This window comes from Columba livia, unplaced genomic scaffold (assembly GCF_036013475.1).
Source record: "Columba livia isolate bColLiv1 breed racing homer unplaced genomic scaffold, bColLiv1.pat.W.v2 Scaffold_307, whole genome shotgun sequence".
Taxonomy (NCBI): Eukaryota; Metazoa; Chordata; class Aves; order Columbiformes; family Columbidae; genus Columba; species Columba livia.
In genome coordinates this window covers 89,996-102,109 of record NW_027043344.1, presented here as the reverse complement: position 1 = coordinate 102,109, position 12,114 = coordinate 89,996, and the positions used below count along the sequence as shown (strand labels likewise).

Below are 12,114 nucleotides of genomic sequence, written 5' to 3'. Positions count from 1 at the left end.
GTCATTCCCCTTTCGTTGGGCTTTCTTTCCCCTTTCTTTGAACTTTCTTTCCCTTTTCTTTGGGCTTTCTTTGGGCTTTCTTTGGGCTTTCTTTGGGCTTTCTTTGGGATTTTTCTGGGCTTTCTTTCCCCTTTCTTTGGGCTTTCTTTCCCCTTTCTTTGGGCTGTCTTTCCCCTTTCTTTGGGCTGTCTTTCCCCTTTCTTTGGGCTTTCTTTCCCCTTTCTTTGGGCTTTCTTTCCCCTTTCTTTGGGCTTTCTTTCCCCTTTCTTTGGGCTTTCTTTGCGCTTTCTTTCCCCTTTCTTTGGGCTTTCTTTGAGCTTTCTTTCCCCTTTCTTTGGGCTTTCTTTGGGCTTTCTTTGGGCTTTCTTTCCCCTTTCTTTCCCCTTTCTTTGGGCTTTCTTTGGGCTTTCTTCCCCCTTTCTTTGGGCTTTCTTTCACCTTTCTTTGGGCTTTATTTCCCCTTTCTTTGGCTTTCTTTCCCCTTTCCTTGGGCTTTCCTTCCCCTTTCTTTGGGCTTTCTTTCCCCTTTCTTTGGGGTTTCTTTGGGCTTTCTTTCCCCTTTCTTTGGGCTTTCTTTCCCCTTTCTTTGGGCTTTCTTTCCCCTTTCTTTGGGCTTTCTTTCCCCTTTCTTTGAACTTTCTTTCCCTTTTCTTTGGGCTTTCTTTGGGCTTTCTTTGGGCTTTCTTTGGGCTTTCTTTGGGATTTTTCTGGGCTTTCTTTCCCCTTTCTTTGGGCTTTCTTTCCCCTTTCTTTGGGCTGTCTTTCCCCTTTCTTTGGGCTGTCTTTCCCCTTTCTTTGGGCTTTCTTTCCCCTTTCTTTGGGCTTTCTTTCCCCTTTCTTTGGGCTTTCTTTCCCCTTTCTTTGGGCTTTCTTTGCGCTTTCTTTCCCCTTTCTTTGGGCTTTCTTTGAGCTTTCTTTCCCCCTTTCTTTGGGCTTTCTTTGGGCTTTCTTTGGGCTTTCTTTCCCCTTTCTTTCCCCTTTCTTTGGGCTTTCTTTGGGCTTTCTTCCCCCTTTCTTTGGGCTTTCTTTCACCTTTCTTTGGGCTTTATTTCCCCTTTCTTTGGGCTTTCTTTCCCCTTTCCTTGGGCTTTCCTTCCCCTTTCTTTGGGCTTTCTTTCCCCTTTCTTTGGGGTTTCTTTGGGCTTTCTTTCCCCTTTCTTTGGGCTTTCTTTCCCCTTTCTTTGGGCTTTCTTTCCCCTTTCTTTGGGCTTTCTTTCCCCTTTCTTTGGGCTTTCTTTCCCCTTTCTTTGGGCTTTCTTTGGGCTGTCATTCCCCTTTCTTTGGGCTTTCTTTCCTCTTTCTTTGGGCTTTCTTTGGGCTTTCTTTCCCCTTTCTTTGGGCTTTCTTTCCCCTTTCTTTGGGCTTTCTTTCCCCTTTCTTTGGGCTTTCTTTCCCCTTTCTTTGGGCTTTCTTTGGGCTTTCTTTACCCTTTCTTTGGTGCCGCGATGAAGAGACGGGGACGCAACTTGATGCAAGCAAAGTGTCCACTTTATTGTTCTCTACACAATCCTTTTATACTGTTACATACATTACAACTACTATCGTGGATTATACTGATTGGTATACCAACTAATTAGCTCATACATATTACAAAAGCTGAGCTCATGATAGGTTAGTAAGAAAGCATGCATATCTTATCTTAGGTCCTTGTAACTACATGCCTTTCGTGTTAGGAAAGCTTCGCGCGACTATAACAAGATACTGTTGCCAAACCACCAGTTCCTGTGCTTTGTTCTTACACCCATCGGCTGTAATTTTCCACAACCCCCCAGTAACTTCCCATGCTAACACAGCAGGTCCAATAACTAAAATCAGCACATTGCCCACAAATACAGCCAAGACAACCCACATCTCCCCCTTTTTATTTTCAAACATTTGCTTCTTCCCAAGGTCGGCGCCCAACTAGTTCGAGGACGTCTTGCTTCACCAACATTTCTGTACTGGGAGTTTTCGGAAGGTCTTGTGCTTGTACAAGAAAAATCTTATTTACTGAAGCGGTTATCGACTTTTGTAAGCACTGCAAAATACATGGAATCGTTAGTAATAATACACAAATTACTAAAAGGATCAAAATTCCCTGTTTAAGTAAATCTTTTATCCACCCTGTAATTCCCCAAGAAGCTAGCCACCCATCGAGTCCATCCATTCCTTCCTGCACATTGTGAATCCTTTCTCGTAGTTCTGCAATCTGTTTATGAATGCTCACAGAGTGATCAGATAGATTCATGCAACACATTCCTTCAAATTCTTGACATCCATGTCCGTGGGCTAGTAAAAGGAAATCTATGGCGGCACGATTCTGTAGGACTACATGTCGTAAGCTATCTACATCTTGAGCTAATCCTGACAAAATGTCAGAGGTCGTGTTAAATTCTTTGACAGCCCAGCATGCCAATTGTTTTATTTTATTCCAATTGCTTGCGGCCATTCCACCAGGCAAAAATAGGGACAGAGCTATAGTAGATCCTAAAGACCCTAAATTGACGCGATCATCGCAATCTGGTTGTAATTGTCGCAATGACCTTTTTGATCTGGTACTATTGCTCAGGGAACGATTAAGCATGTCCCTCATATGAGGTGCGAACAGCGTAAGTCTCCCAATATAACAAGGTCCTCCCACAGGTTTAAAAGGAATTCCGGGCCATGCTCTATCTCCACAAATCAAGAAATAGCCTTTTGGCAACCTTACCTGTCCAGTGATATCGGCCACATCTCTAGTCCCTGCATTTATCGAAATGTTCCAATGACCAGAGTTACCTGACACGTTTTGATAATGAATCAGTGAATCTAATGTCTCTTTGTGACCATCTCGAATCAAATACCCAGTCCAGCTATCACCAAAATAGACCACTCCAGTCCCGTTAACAGGAAGAATCTCCGGACTCATATTAGAGCAATTTTCGCGATTTGAGATGTTCTCCCATTCCCCCTGTGGAGGGAAGGAGCCCCAAAGTGTCAGTTCCTGAAACGGTAAGTGATTAGAGAAATTGAGCCTTTGAATTAAGCCTTGCTGGAGCATGGCTCCCTGCTCTACTGGCCAGTCGCTACTTTTTATACACCATCCGTCACTGTTATTTCTCCTCCATTGCCAATATGAGGAATTGAGTACATTCGACAAATCAGGGGTGTTAACGTAACCTCGAAAATCGTCTAGGTGTACATATGGATACCCAATTAAACATGTTCTAAACGGATCGCTTACTTGCGCCAGGGACAGACAAAAGTCTGTGGTCCCAGTACGATTTGCCCACGTGAGCCACACATTAGTACGAGGGTCAACATGATGTAAATCAAAGCTAAGACCTAAGCTTATAGTACTTAACAAAAAGATTAATACTTGGCCCATTCCTGCAGGCTCTTAGTCTTCCTTCTGTTTCTCTTTTTCCGACACCTCCTTTTTGTTTCCTCCCACTTATCGGGGTTTACTTCCCAGGTCTGTGGTACTGTTTCTGAGACGGAATTCATTCGGGAGCAACGTTCTCCTCATCGAACGCAGTTCTGGAGCGTTATCAGAAGACTGCCGTTGCAATGTTTCTCGGAAGGGTCTCACGTTCTTTGCCGGGATCCAGCGAGGACCTCTCTCTGTGGAAACACAAGCATAACCTCTACCCCATGTAACAAGGGGATAGGGTCCCATCACTTTACCTGTTTCGGGGTCCCGGATCAATACTGGCGGCTTAATCTTGGGTTCAAAAAGGGTGTTTGTGCTAAAATGACGAACTACTGGAGGATTGCTGTCTAACAGGGAACAATTCAAAAAATTAAAAACATACAAGGCTTTCTGTAAGCGCTCCTCTGGTGTAGCAGCCCCTATTCCCCCTTTTTGTTTTAATAACAAACGTAAGGCCTGCAGCATTTTGATGAAAAAAGGAGTGGCTGAGTCGAGCTTGCGCTAATCGATCTGGTAACACCTGCACCGGTAGCGTAAGCAAATCCGCTTGTCGGTTCCCTTCTGCAATAAAACCAGGTAGAGAAGTGTGAGATCGGACATGCATAATAAAATAAGGGTGAAGGCGGGAATCTAACAGGAAAATGAGTTCTTGTAACAGATTGAACAGTGCCGCATGAGAAATATCCCGTAGCACAGAAGCTTCTGCTCGGCTAACAATTCCTGCAACATAAGCAGAATCAGTGATTATATTGAGAGGAATAGACCATTTTCGAAACACTCGAACAACTGCAGATAATTCTACTATTTGAGGAGAACCCTGCACAATCTCAACATCTGAGCCCCACTGTTCCCGCTGGTCATCCCACCAAAGGATAACAGACTTGTGAGATTTGCCAGACCCATCTGTGAATACAGTAAGGGCTTGTAAAGGCTGGTCACTCCGCTTTGGAACAGGTAAAAGGTGAAAATCAATGCTTAACAGCTTGTGAGAAGGCGGATGAGAAGTGAGTTGGCCTGCATAGCCAGTCAGGGCTATACCTAGTGCATCTGATTGTTGTTGTAGCCATTGCAGGTAAACAGCTGTTACTGGCATACATATGAGGGCAAAGTCCGTGCCCGCCAGGGTAAGTAATCGCTGTCTGGCCCTGATGATTAAAGATGCAAACATCTCATGTTGGGTAGAAATCGTCTTTGTGGCTTGGTTAGGCAGAAAAATCCATTCAATGATCAGTAAAGGGTCAGTTTTCTGGCAGTCCCATTGAAAGATAAGCGCATAAGGCTGTCTAGCAGGATTAAGGATGATTAATTGAAAAGGCAATTCTGGTTCCCATCGATGCGCTTGTCTGGAGGCAATTGCTGTTGCAGCTTTATGCAAGGAAGCTATGGCTTCAGGACTAAGAGTTCGCGGAGCGTTTAAATCCGAGCTTCCTTTAAGCATTTCGAATAAGGGACGAAGGTCCGCATTACTGATTCCTAACAATGGTCTGACCCAATTGATTGTACCCAGCAGTTTTTGTACATCATGTAAGTTCTTTACATTTGCCTGTATCTGTAAGGGTTGCGGGGTAATAGTCTGAGCCCTTATACGCCATCCTAAGTATTTCCAAGGTGGCATTCTTTGAATTTTTTCTGGTGCAATACAGAGGTCTGCTGATTTTACAGCAGCCACGACAAGGGCTACAGCTTCCTCCATGACTTCATGGTGCTGTGCTGCCACTAGAATGTCATCCATATAATGATATAACAATGCAGCAGGCACTGCAGCTCTAACAGGACTAAGTATCTTTGCTACATACCATTGGCATATTGTAGGGCTATTTTTCATTCCTGCGGTAGCACAACCCACTGGTATCTTTGCAAAGGAGCTTGCATGTTGACGCTTGGCACAGAAAAGGCAAATTTAGGGGCATCATCTGGATGCAATGGAATGTTGAAAAAACAATCTTTGAGGTCTATGATGGTTAAATGCCAATCTCGAGGGATCATGGTAGGTGATGGAAGCCCAGGCTGCAGGGCCCCCATATCTTCCATAGCGTCATTAATTTTCTGAGGTCATGGAGCAGGCGCCACTTGCCAGTCAGTTTTTTAATAACAAAGATAGGCGAGTTCCACGGACTCGTTGAGGGTACAATATGTCCCATAGATAGTTGTTCGTTAACTATTTCTTGGAGGGCGTGAAGTTTTTCAGTGGCAGGGGCCATTGATCAATCCAAATAGGAGTGTCTGTCTTCCAGGTTAACTTTGGGGTTTCACGCCCCTCAATGGCCCCACCTAAAAATGTGTCTGGATAGACACCCCCCACTGAGACAACACATCACGTCCCCACAAGACCATAGGCACCGGTAAGATAAACGGTTTGACTGAGGCAACTCGTCCTTCTGAATTTTGAACTTGTATCATTTCTGCGCTTTGGCGGCTAGCTCCGCACCCCCCAATCCCTGCTAACGTCTGAGAGATATCAGCTAAAGGCCACCTAGAAGGCCACTTCGCTTGAGAAATAACGGTAACATCTGCACCTGTATCAATGATTCCACTCAACACGACTTGCTGACCTCTGCAAATGAGGGTACATTGACATATAGGACGCTTTTGTGAGATGGCTTGAGCCCATAAAATTAGTGGTTCTCCCGTAGACCCAAAGCTTCCCTGTCTCTGCGGGAGCATTTGGTCAGGGATTGAGACATAGTCCTCCTTAGGGATCAGTATCAATTGAGCAATACGACTTCCCTCTGGTACTGTGCAAGGAGGAAATGGGGTCCAAGCCATAATTTTGATTTCGGAATTACTGTCAGGATCAATTACTCCAGGCAATACAAAAAGCCCTGACAGGGTGGTGGATGATCTTCCCAATAATAAAGCCTGCGTTTGAGGAGGCAAAGGGCCTGCAACTTTGGTAGGCAGTAAGTGAACAGAGGAATCAAACAGCGTTACTGTGTGGGCGGTTGCCAGGTCCAGGCCGGCGCTCCCTGCTATTGCGGGAGAGAGACTGGAAACCCTCCGGTCCCCCGCTCCTCCCCCCGCGCTTGCAGGGGCGTTGAGGCTGGCCGCGGAACTTGTGTCTGCACGCGCCGCGGGTTCGCGCTCCACTGCCGGTTTCCCGGTATGGGATGCCCATTCACATCATATTTAGATTTACATTGGTTTGCAAAATGCCGTCCCCTCTGGCATCTGGGACAAATACCAGGTGCTGGGGGTCTCTTCCCCCCGGCGCTGCGACAATCTCTTTTAAAGTGACCTGGCTTCCCACAACCGAAACAGTTCTGTTGCTTACTGTTTCCCACAGGTCCGCGCATGGCCGCAAAGGCAGCAGCCATCGCTTCATATTTATAATCCATAGTGCCAATTCTGTTACACGCCTCAATCATCTCAATCAAAGTAGGATTTTGGTTTGGAAGCGATTTTAAAAGTTTTTTGCAATCAGCGTTGGCATTTTCCACTGCTAATTTAAGTAATAGGATATCTCGAGCCTCGGTATTATCTACTTGCCGATCTAAGGCTTGTTTCAAGCGGTCTACAAATTGCATATACGGCTCTCGGGGCTCTTGGGTGATATTAGTAAACGCTTTCTGAGGCTTTTGAGAATCAGGAACTTTCAATAAAGCCTTTTTCGCTTCCTCCCGGACTGCTTCTAAGGCTTCTCGGGGGATATCCCTTGCCTGTCCGGCCGGGTCTGCATGTTGCCCAGTCCCAGTAAGATGTTCTATGGTTAAGGCAGCTAGGGCAGCATTCGCATGTCCCGCATACCCCAACAAAATTGTCTGCAGCCCCGTTCTCCATTGAGACTCCCACATTGTATATTGCGTCGGGGTTAATAACAATCGCGCGAGAGATTTTAAATCATGTGGGGTCATGACATATGTATCGAATACAGAAGATAAAAGGCTTGCAAAATAAGGAGAAGACAACCCGTGCTCGGTAACCGTACGACGCAACTCCTTAATCACTGAAAAGGACAATGCTTCCCATTGAGCCGCCCCCCCCCTTCCTTGATATATAACAGGCGCTACTATAGTCCTTGCTATCTCTAACTCCCCCTCCTTTAAGGCTTGGCGTTTGATCTCTCCCCAGACATTATGAGGATCAGGAGGGAAAAGATCGGGTTCTTTTTCGGGATCAACAGGTCCGGGATCAAAGGGATCATCCTCCGGGGGATACCCCGCTGCACAGGCCAAGGGGGGTGGTGACGGTAATGATGGTGCAGAGGGCTTTGTCTCCCCTTCTGAACCTCGTTGGCTCTGCTCTTGCGCTTTCACAGCCTCAAAAATTTTTCTCCAGTGTGGGAGCATATGTTGCGCTTCCTCATTTCCAGAGGTAGCTGCATCCCATAATTTCACCCGTACATCGTCCCAAAGTTCCCGGGTAAAAATCGAAGAAGCAGTAACTGTAGGGATCTTAACCTGGACCCATTTAAGGATCAGCTTGAGGTCCTGACCCGAAAGGGTCTTTTCCCCATGCTTCTGAAGTAAAGCTTTCATTAGCTCATAAACGTCTCTTTCAGGGGAACTCGTCTGATTCCCCATTTTGCTAGTTTCCCGCAGCTCACCTCTCGTTCCAGACGGGGGTGATGACTTCAGTAGCCGGCTTTTCCCTGCTCCTTGTAGCAGCGTTCCCAGTTCTGCGGGACTCGCAGCACGCCACCAGATAGGTGATTATCAGCCTCCGGCGGAGTCTTCACCAAAGATCACGTCGGGGGGCACCATTTGCCGCGATGAAGAGACGGGGACGCAACTTGATGCAAGCAAAGTGTCCACTTTATTGTTCTCTACACAATCCTTTTATACTGTTACATACATTACAACTACTATCGTGGATTATACTGATTGGTATACCAACTAATTAGCTCATACATATTACAAAAGCTGAGCTCATGATAGGTTAGTAAGAAAGCATGCATATCTTATCTTAGGTCCTTGTAACTACATGCCTTTCGTGTTAGGAAAGCTTCGCGCGACTATAACAAGATACTGTTGCCAAACCACCAGTTCCTGTGCTTTGTTCTTACACCCATCGGCTGTAATTTTCCACAACCCCCCAGTAACTTCCCATGCTAACACAGCAGGTCCAATAACTAAAATCAGCACATCGCCCACAAATACAGCCAAGACAACCCACACTTAGGGCTTTGTTTCCCCTTTCTTTGGGCTTTCTTTGGGCTTTCTTTCCCCTTTCTTTGGGCTTTCTTTCCCCTTTCTTTGGGCTTTCTTTGGGCTTTCTTTCCCCTTTCTTTGGGCTTTCTTTCCCCTTTCTTTGGGCTTTCTTTGGGCTGTCATTCCCCTTTCTTTGGGCTTTCTTTCCTCTTTCTTTGGGCTTTCTTTCCCCTTTCTTTGGGCTTTGTTTCCCCTTTCTTTGGGCTTTCTTTGGGCTTTCTTTCCCCTTTCTTTGGGCTTTCTTTCCCCTTTCTTTGGGATTTCTTTGGGCTTTCTTTCCCCTTTCTTTGGGCTTTGTTTCCCCTTTCTTTGGGCTTTCTTTTGGCTTTATTTAGGCTTTCTTTGGGCTTTCTTTCCGCTTTCTTTGGGCTTTCTTTGGGCTTTCTTTCCCTTTTCTTTGGGCTTTCTTTCCCCTTTCTTTGGGCTTTCTTTGGGCTTTCTTTCCCCTTTCTTTGGGCTTTATTTCCCTTTCTTTGGGCTGTCTTTCCCCTTTCTTTGTGATTTCTTTCCCCTTTCTTTGGGCTTTCCTTGGGCTTTCTTTGGGCTTTATTTGGGTTTTCTTTCCCCTTTCTTTCCACTTTCTTTGGGCTTTCTTTGGGCTTTCTTTGGGCTTTCTTTCCCCTTTCTTTGGGCTTTCTTTCCCCTTTCTTTGGGCTGTCATTCCCCTTTCTTTGGGCTTTCTTTCCCCTTTCTTTTGGCTTTCTTTCCCTTTTCTTTGGGCTTTCTTTGGGCTTTCTTTCCCCTTTCTTTGGGCTTTGTTTCCCGTTTCTTTGGGCTTTCTTTTGGCTTTCTTTAGGCTTTCTTTGGGCTTTCTTTCCGCTTTCTTTGGGCTTTCTTTGGGCTTGCTTTCCCTTTTCTTTGGGCTTTCTTTCCCCTTTCTTTGGGCTTTCTTTGTGCTTTCTTTCCCCTTTCTTTGGGCTTTCTTTCCCCTTTCTTTGGGCTGTCTTTCCCCTTTCTTTGGGCTTTCTTTCCCCTTTCTTTGGGCTTTCCTTGGGCTTTCTTTGGGCTTTCTTTGGGTTTTCTTTCCCCTTTCTTTCCACTTTCTTTGGGCTTTCTTTGGGCTTTCTTTGGGCTTTCTTTGGGCTTTCTTTCCCCTTTCTTTGGGCTTTCGTTCTCCTTTCTTTGAGCTGTCATTCCCCTTTCTTTGGGCTTTCTTTCCCCTTTCTTTTGGCTTTCTTTCCATTTTCTTTGGGCTTTCTTTGGGCTTTCTTTCCCCTTTCTTTGGGCTTTCTTTACCCTTTCTTTGGGCTTTCTTTCCCCTTTCTTTGGGCTTTCTTTCCCCTTTCTTTGGGCTTTCTTTCCCCTTTCTTTGGCCTTTCTTTCCCCTTTCTTTGGGCTTTCTTTGGGCTGTCATTCCCCTTTCTTTGGGCTTTCTTTCCCCTTTCTTTGGGCTTTCTTTGGGCTTTCTTTCCCCTTTATTTGGGCTTTCTTTCCCCTTTCTTTGGGCTTTCTTTGGGCTTTCTTTCCCCTTTCTTTGGGCTTTCTTTCCCCTTTCTTTGGGCTTTCTTTGGGCTTTCTTTCCCCTTTCTTTGGGCTTTGTTTCCCCTTTCTCTGGGCTTGCTTTTGGCTTTCTTTAGGCTTTCTTTGGGCTTTCTTTATGCTTTCTTTGGGCTTTCTTTGGGCTTTCTTTCCCTTTTCTTTGGGCTTTCTTTCCCCTTTCTTTGGGCTTTCTTTGTGCTTTCTTTCCCCTTTCTTTGGGCTTTCTTTCCCCTTTCTTTGGGCTTTCTTTCCCCTTTCTTTGGGCTTTCTTTCCCCTTTCTTTCCACTTTCTTTGGGCTTTCTTTGGGCATTCTTTGGGCTTTCTTTGGGCTTTCTTTGGGATTTCTCTGGGCTTTCTTTACCCTTTCTTTGGGCTGTCTTTCCCCTTTCTTTGGGCTTTCTTTCCCCTTTCATTGGGCTTTCTTTTCCCTTTCTTTGGGCTTTATTTGGGCTTTCTTTCCCCTTTCTTTGGGCTTTATTTCCCCTTTCTTTGGGCATTCATTGGGCTGTCTTTCCCCTTTCTTTGGTCTTTCTTTCCCCTTTCTTTGGGCTTTCTTTCCCCTTTTTTTGGGCTTTCTTTCCCCTTTCTTTGGGCTTTCTTTGCGCTTTCTTTCCCATTTCTTTGGGCTTTCTTTGAGCTTTCTTTCCCCTTTCTTTCCCCTTTCTTTGGGCTTTCTTTGGGCTTTCTTCCCCCTTTCTTTGGGCTTTCTTTCCCCTTTCTTTGGGCTTTATTTCCCCTTTCTTGGGGCTTTCTTTCCCCTTTCCTTGGGCTTTCTTTCCCCTTTCTTTGGGTTTCTTTCCCCTTTCTTTGGGGTTTCTTTGAGCTTACTTTCCCCTTTCTTTCCCCTTTCTTTGGGCTTTCTTTGGGCTTTCTTCCCCCTTTCTTTGGGCTTTCTTTCCCCTTTCTTTGGGCTTTATTTCCCCTTTCTTTGGGCTTTCTTTCCCCTTTCCTTGGGCTTTCTTTCCCCTTTCTTTGGGCTTTCTTTCCCCTTTCTTTGGGCTTTCTTTACCCTTTCTTTGGGCTTTCTTTCCCCTTTCTTTGGGCTTTCTTTCCCTTTCTTTGGGCTTTCTTTCCCCTTTCTTTGGCCTTTCTTTCCCCTTTCTTTGGGCTTTCTTTGGGCTGTCATTCCCCTTTCTTTGGGCTTTCTTTCCCCTTTCTTTGGGCTTTCTTTGGGCTTTCTTTCCCCTTTCTTTGGGCTTTGTTTCCCCTTTCTTTGGGCTTTCTTTGGGCTTTCTTTCCCCTTTCTTTGGGCTTTCTTTCCCCTTTCTTTGGGCTTTCTTTGGGCTTTCTTTCCCCTTTCTTTGGGCTTTGTTTACCCTTTCTTTGGGCTTTCTTTAGGCTTTCTTTAGGCTTTCTTTGGGCTTTCTTGCCGCTTTCTTTGGGCTTTCTTTGGGCTTTCTTTCCCTTTTCTTTGGGCTTTCTTTCCCCTTTCTTTGGGCTTTCTTTGGGCTTTCTTTCCCCTTTCTTTGGGCTTTATTTCTCCATTCTTTGGGCTGTCTTTCCCCTTTCTTTGGGCTTTCTTTCACCTTTCTTTGGGCTTTCTTTCCCCTTTCTGTGGGCTTTCCTTGGGCTTTATTTGGGCTTTCTTTGGGTTTTCTTTCCCCTTTCTTTCCACTTTCTTTGGGCTTTCTTTGGGCTTTCTTTGGGCTTTCTTTCCCCTTTCTTTGGGCTTTCTTTCCCCTTTCTTTGGGCTTTCTTTTCCCTTTCTTTGGGCTGTCATTCCCCTTTCGTTGGGCTTTCTTTCCCCTTTCTTTGAACTTTCTTTCCCTTTTCTTTGGGCTTTCTTTGGGCTTTCTTTGGGCTTTCTTTGGGATTTTTCTGGGCTTTCTTTCCCCTTTCTTTGGGCTTTCTTTCCCCTTTCTTTGGGCTGTCTTTCCCCTTTCTTTGGGCTTTCTTTCCCCTTTCTTTGGCCTTTCTTTGAGCTTTCTTTCCCCTTTCTTTAGGCTTTCTTTCCCCTTTCTTTGGGCTTTCCTTGGGCTTTATTTGGGCTTTCTTTGGGTTTTCTTTCCCCTTTCTTTCCACTTTCTTTGGGCTTTCTTTGGGCTTTCTTTCCCCTTTCTTTGGGCTTTCTTTCCCCTTTCTTTGGGCTTAATTTT

At 45.4% G+C, this 12,114-nt stretch overlaps 1 long non-coding RNA gene across 1 annotated transcript; it reads right to left on the bottom strand.

Annotated features, from left to right (window-relative positions):
• Positions 1–1,470: 1,470 nt before the first annotated feature.
• On the bottom strand, positions 1,471–8,603 carry LOC135578075 (uncharacterized). The gene is made up of 2 exons (XR_010469443.1): positions 7,935–8,603; positions 1,471–3,582 (listed from the first exon to the last, which is right to left on the bottom strand). It is a non-coding gene; the product is annotated as an uncharacterized LOC135578075 (long non-coding RNA).
• Between the last annotated feature and the right edge of the window lie 3,511 nt (positions 8,604–12,114).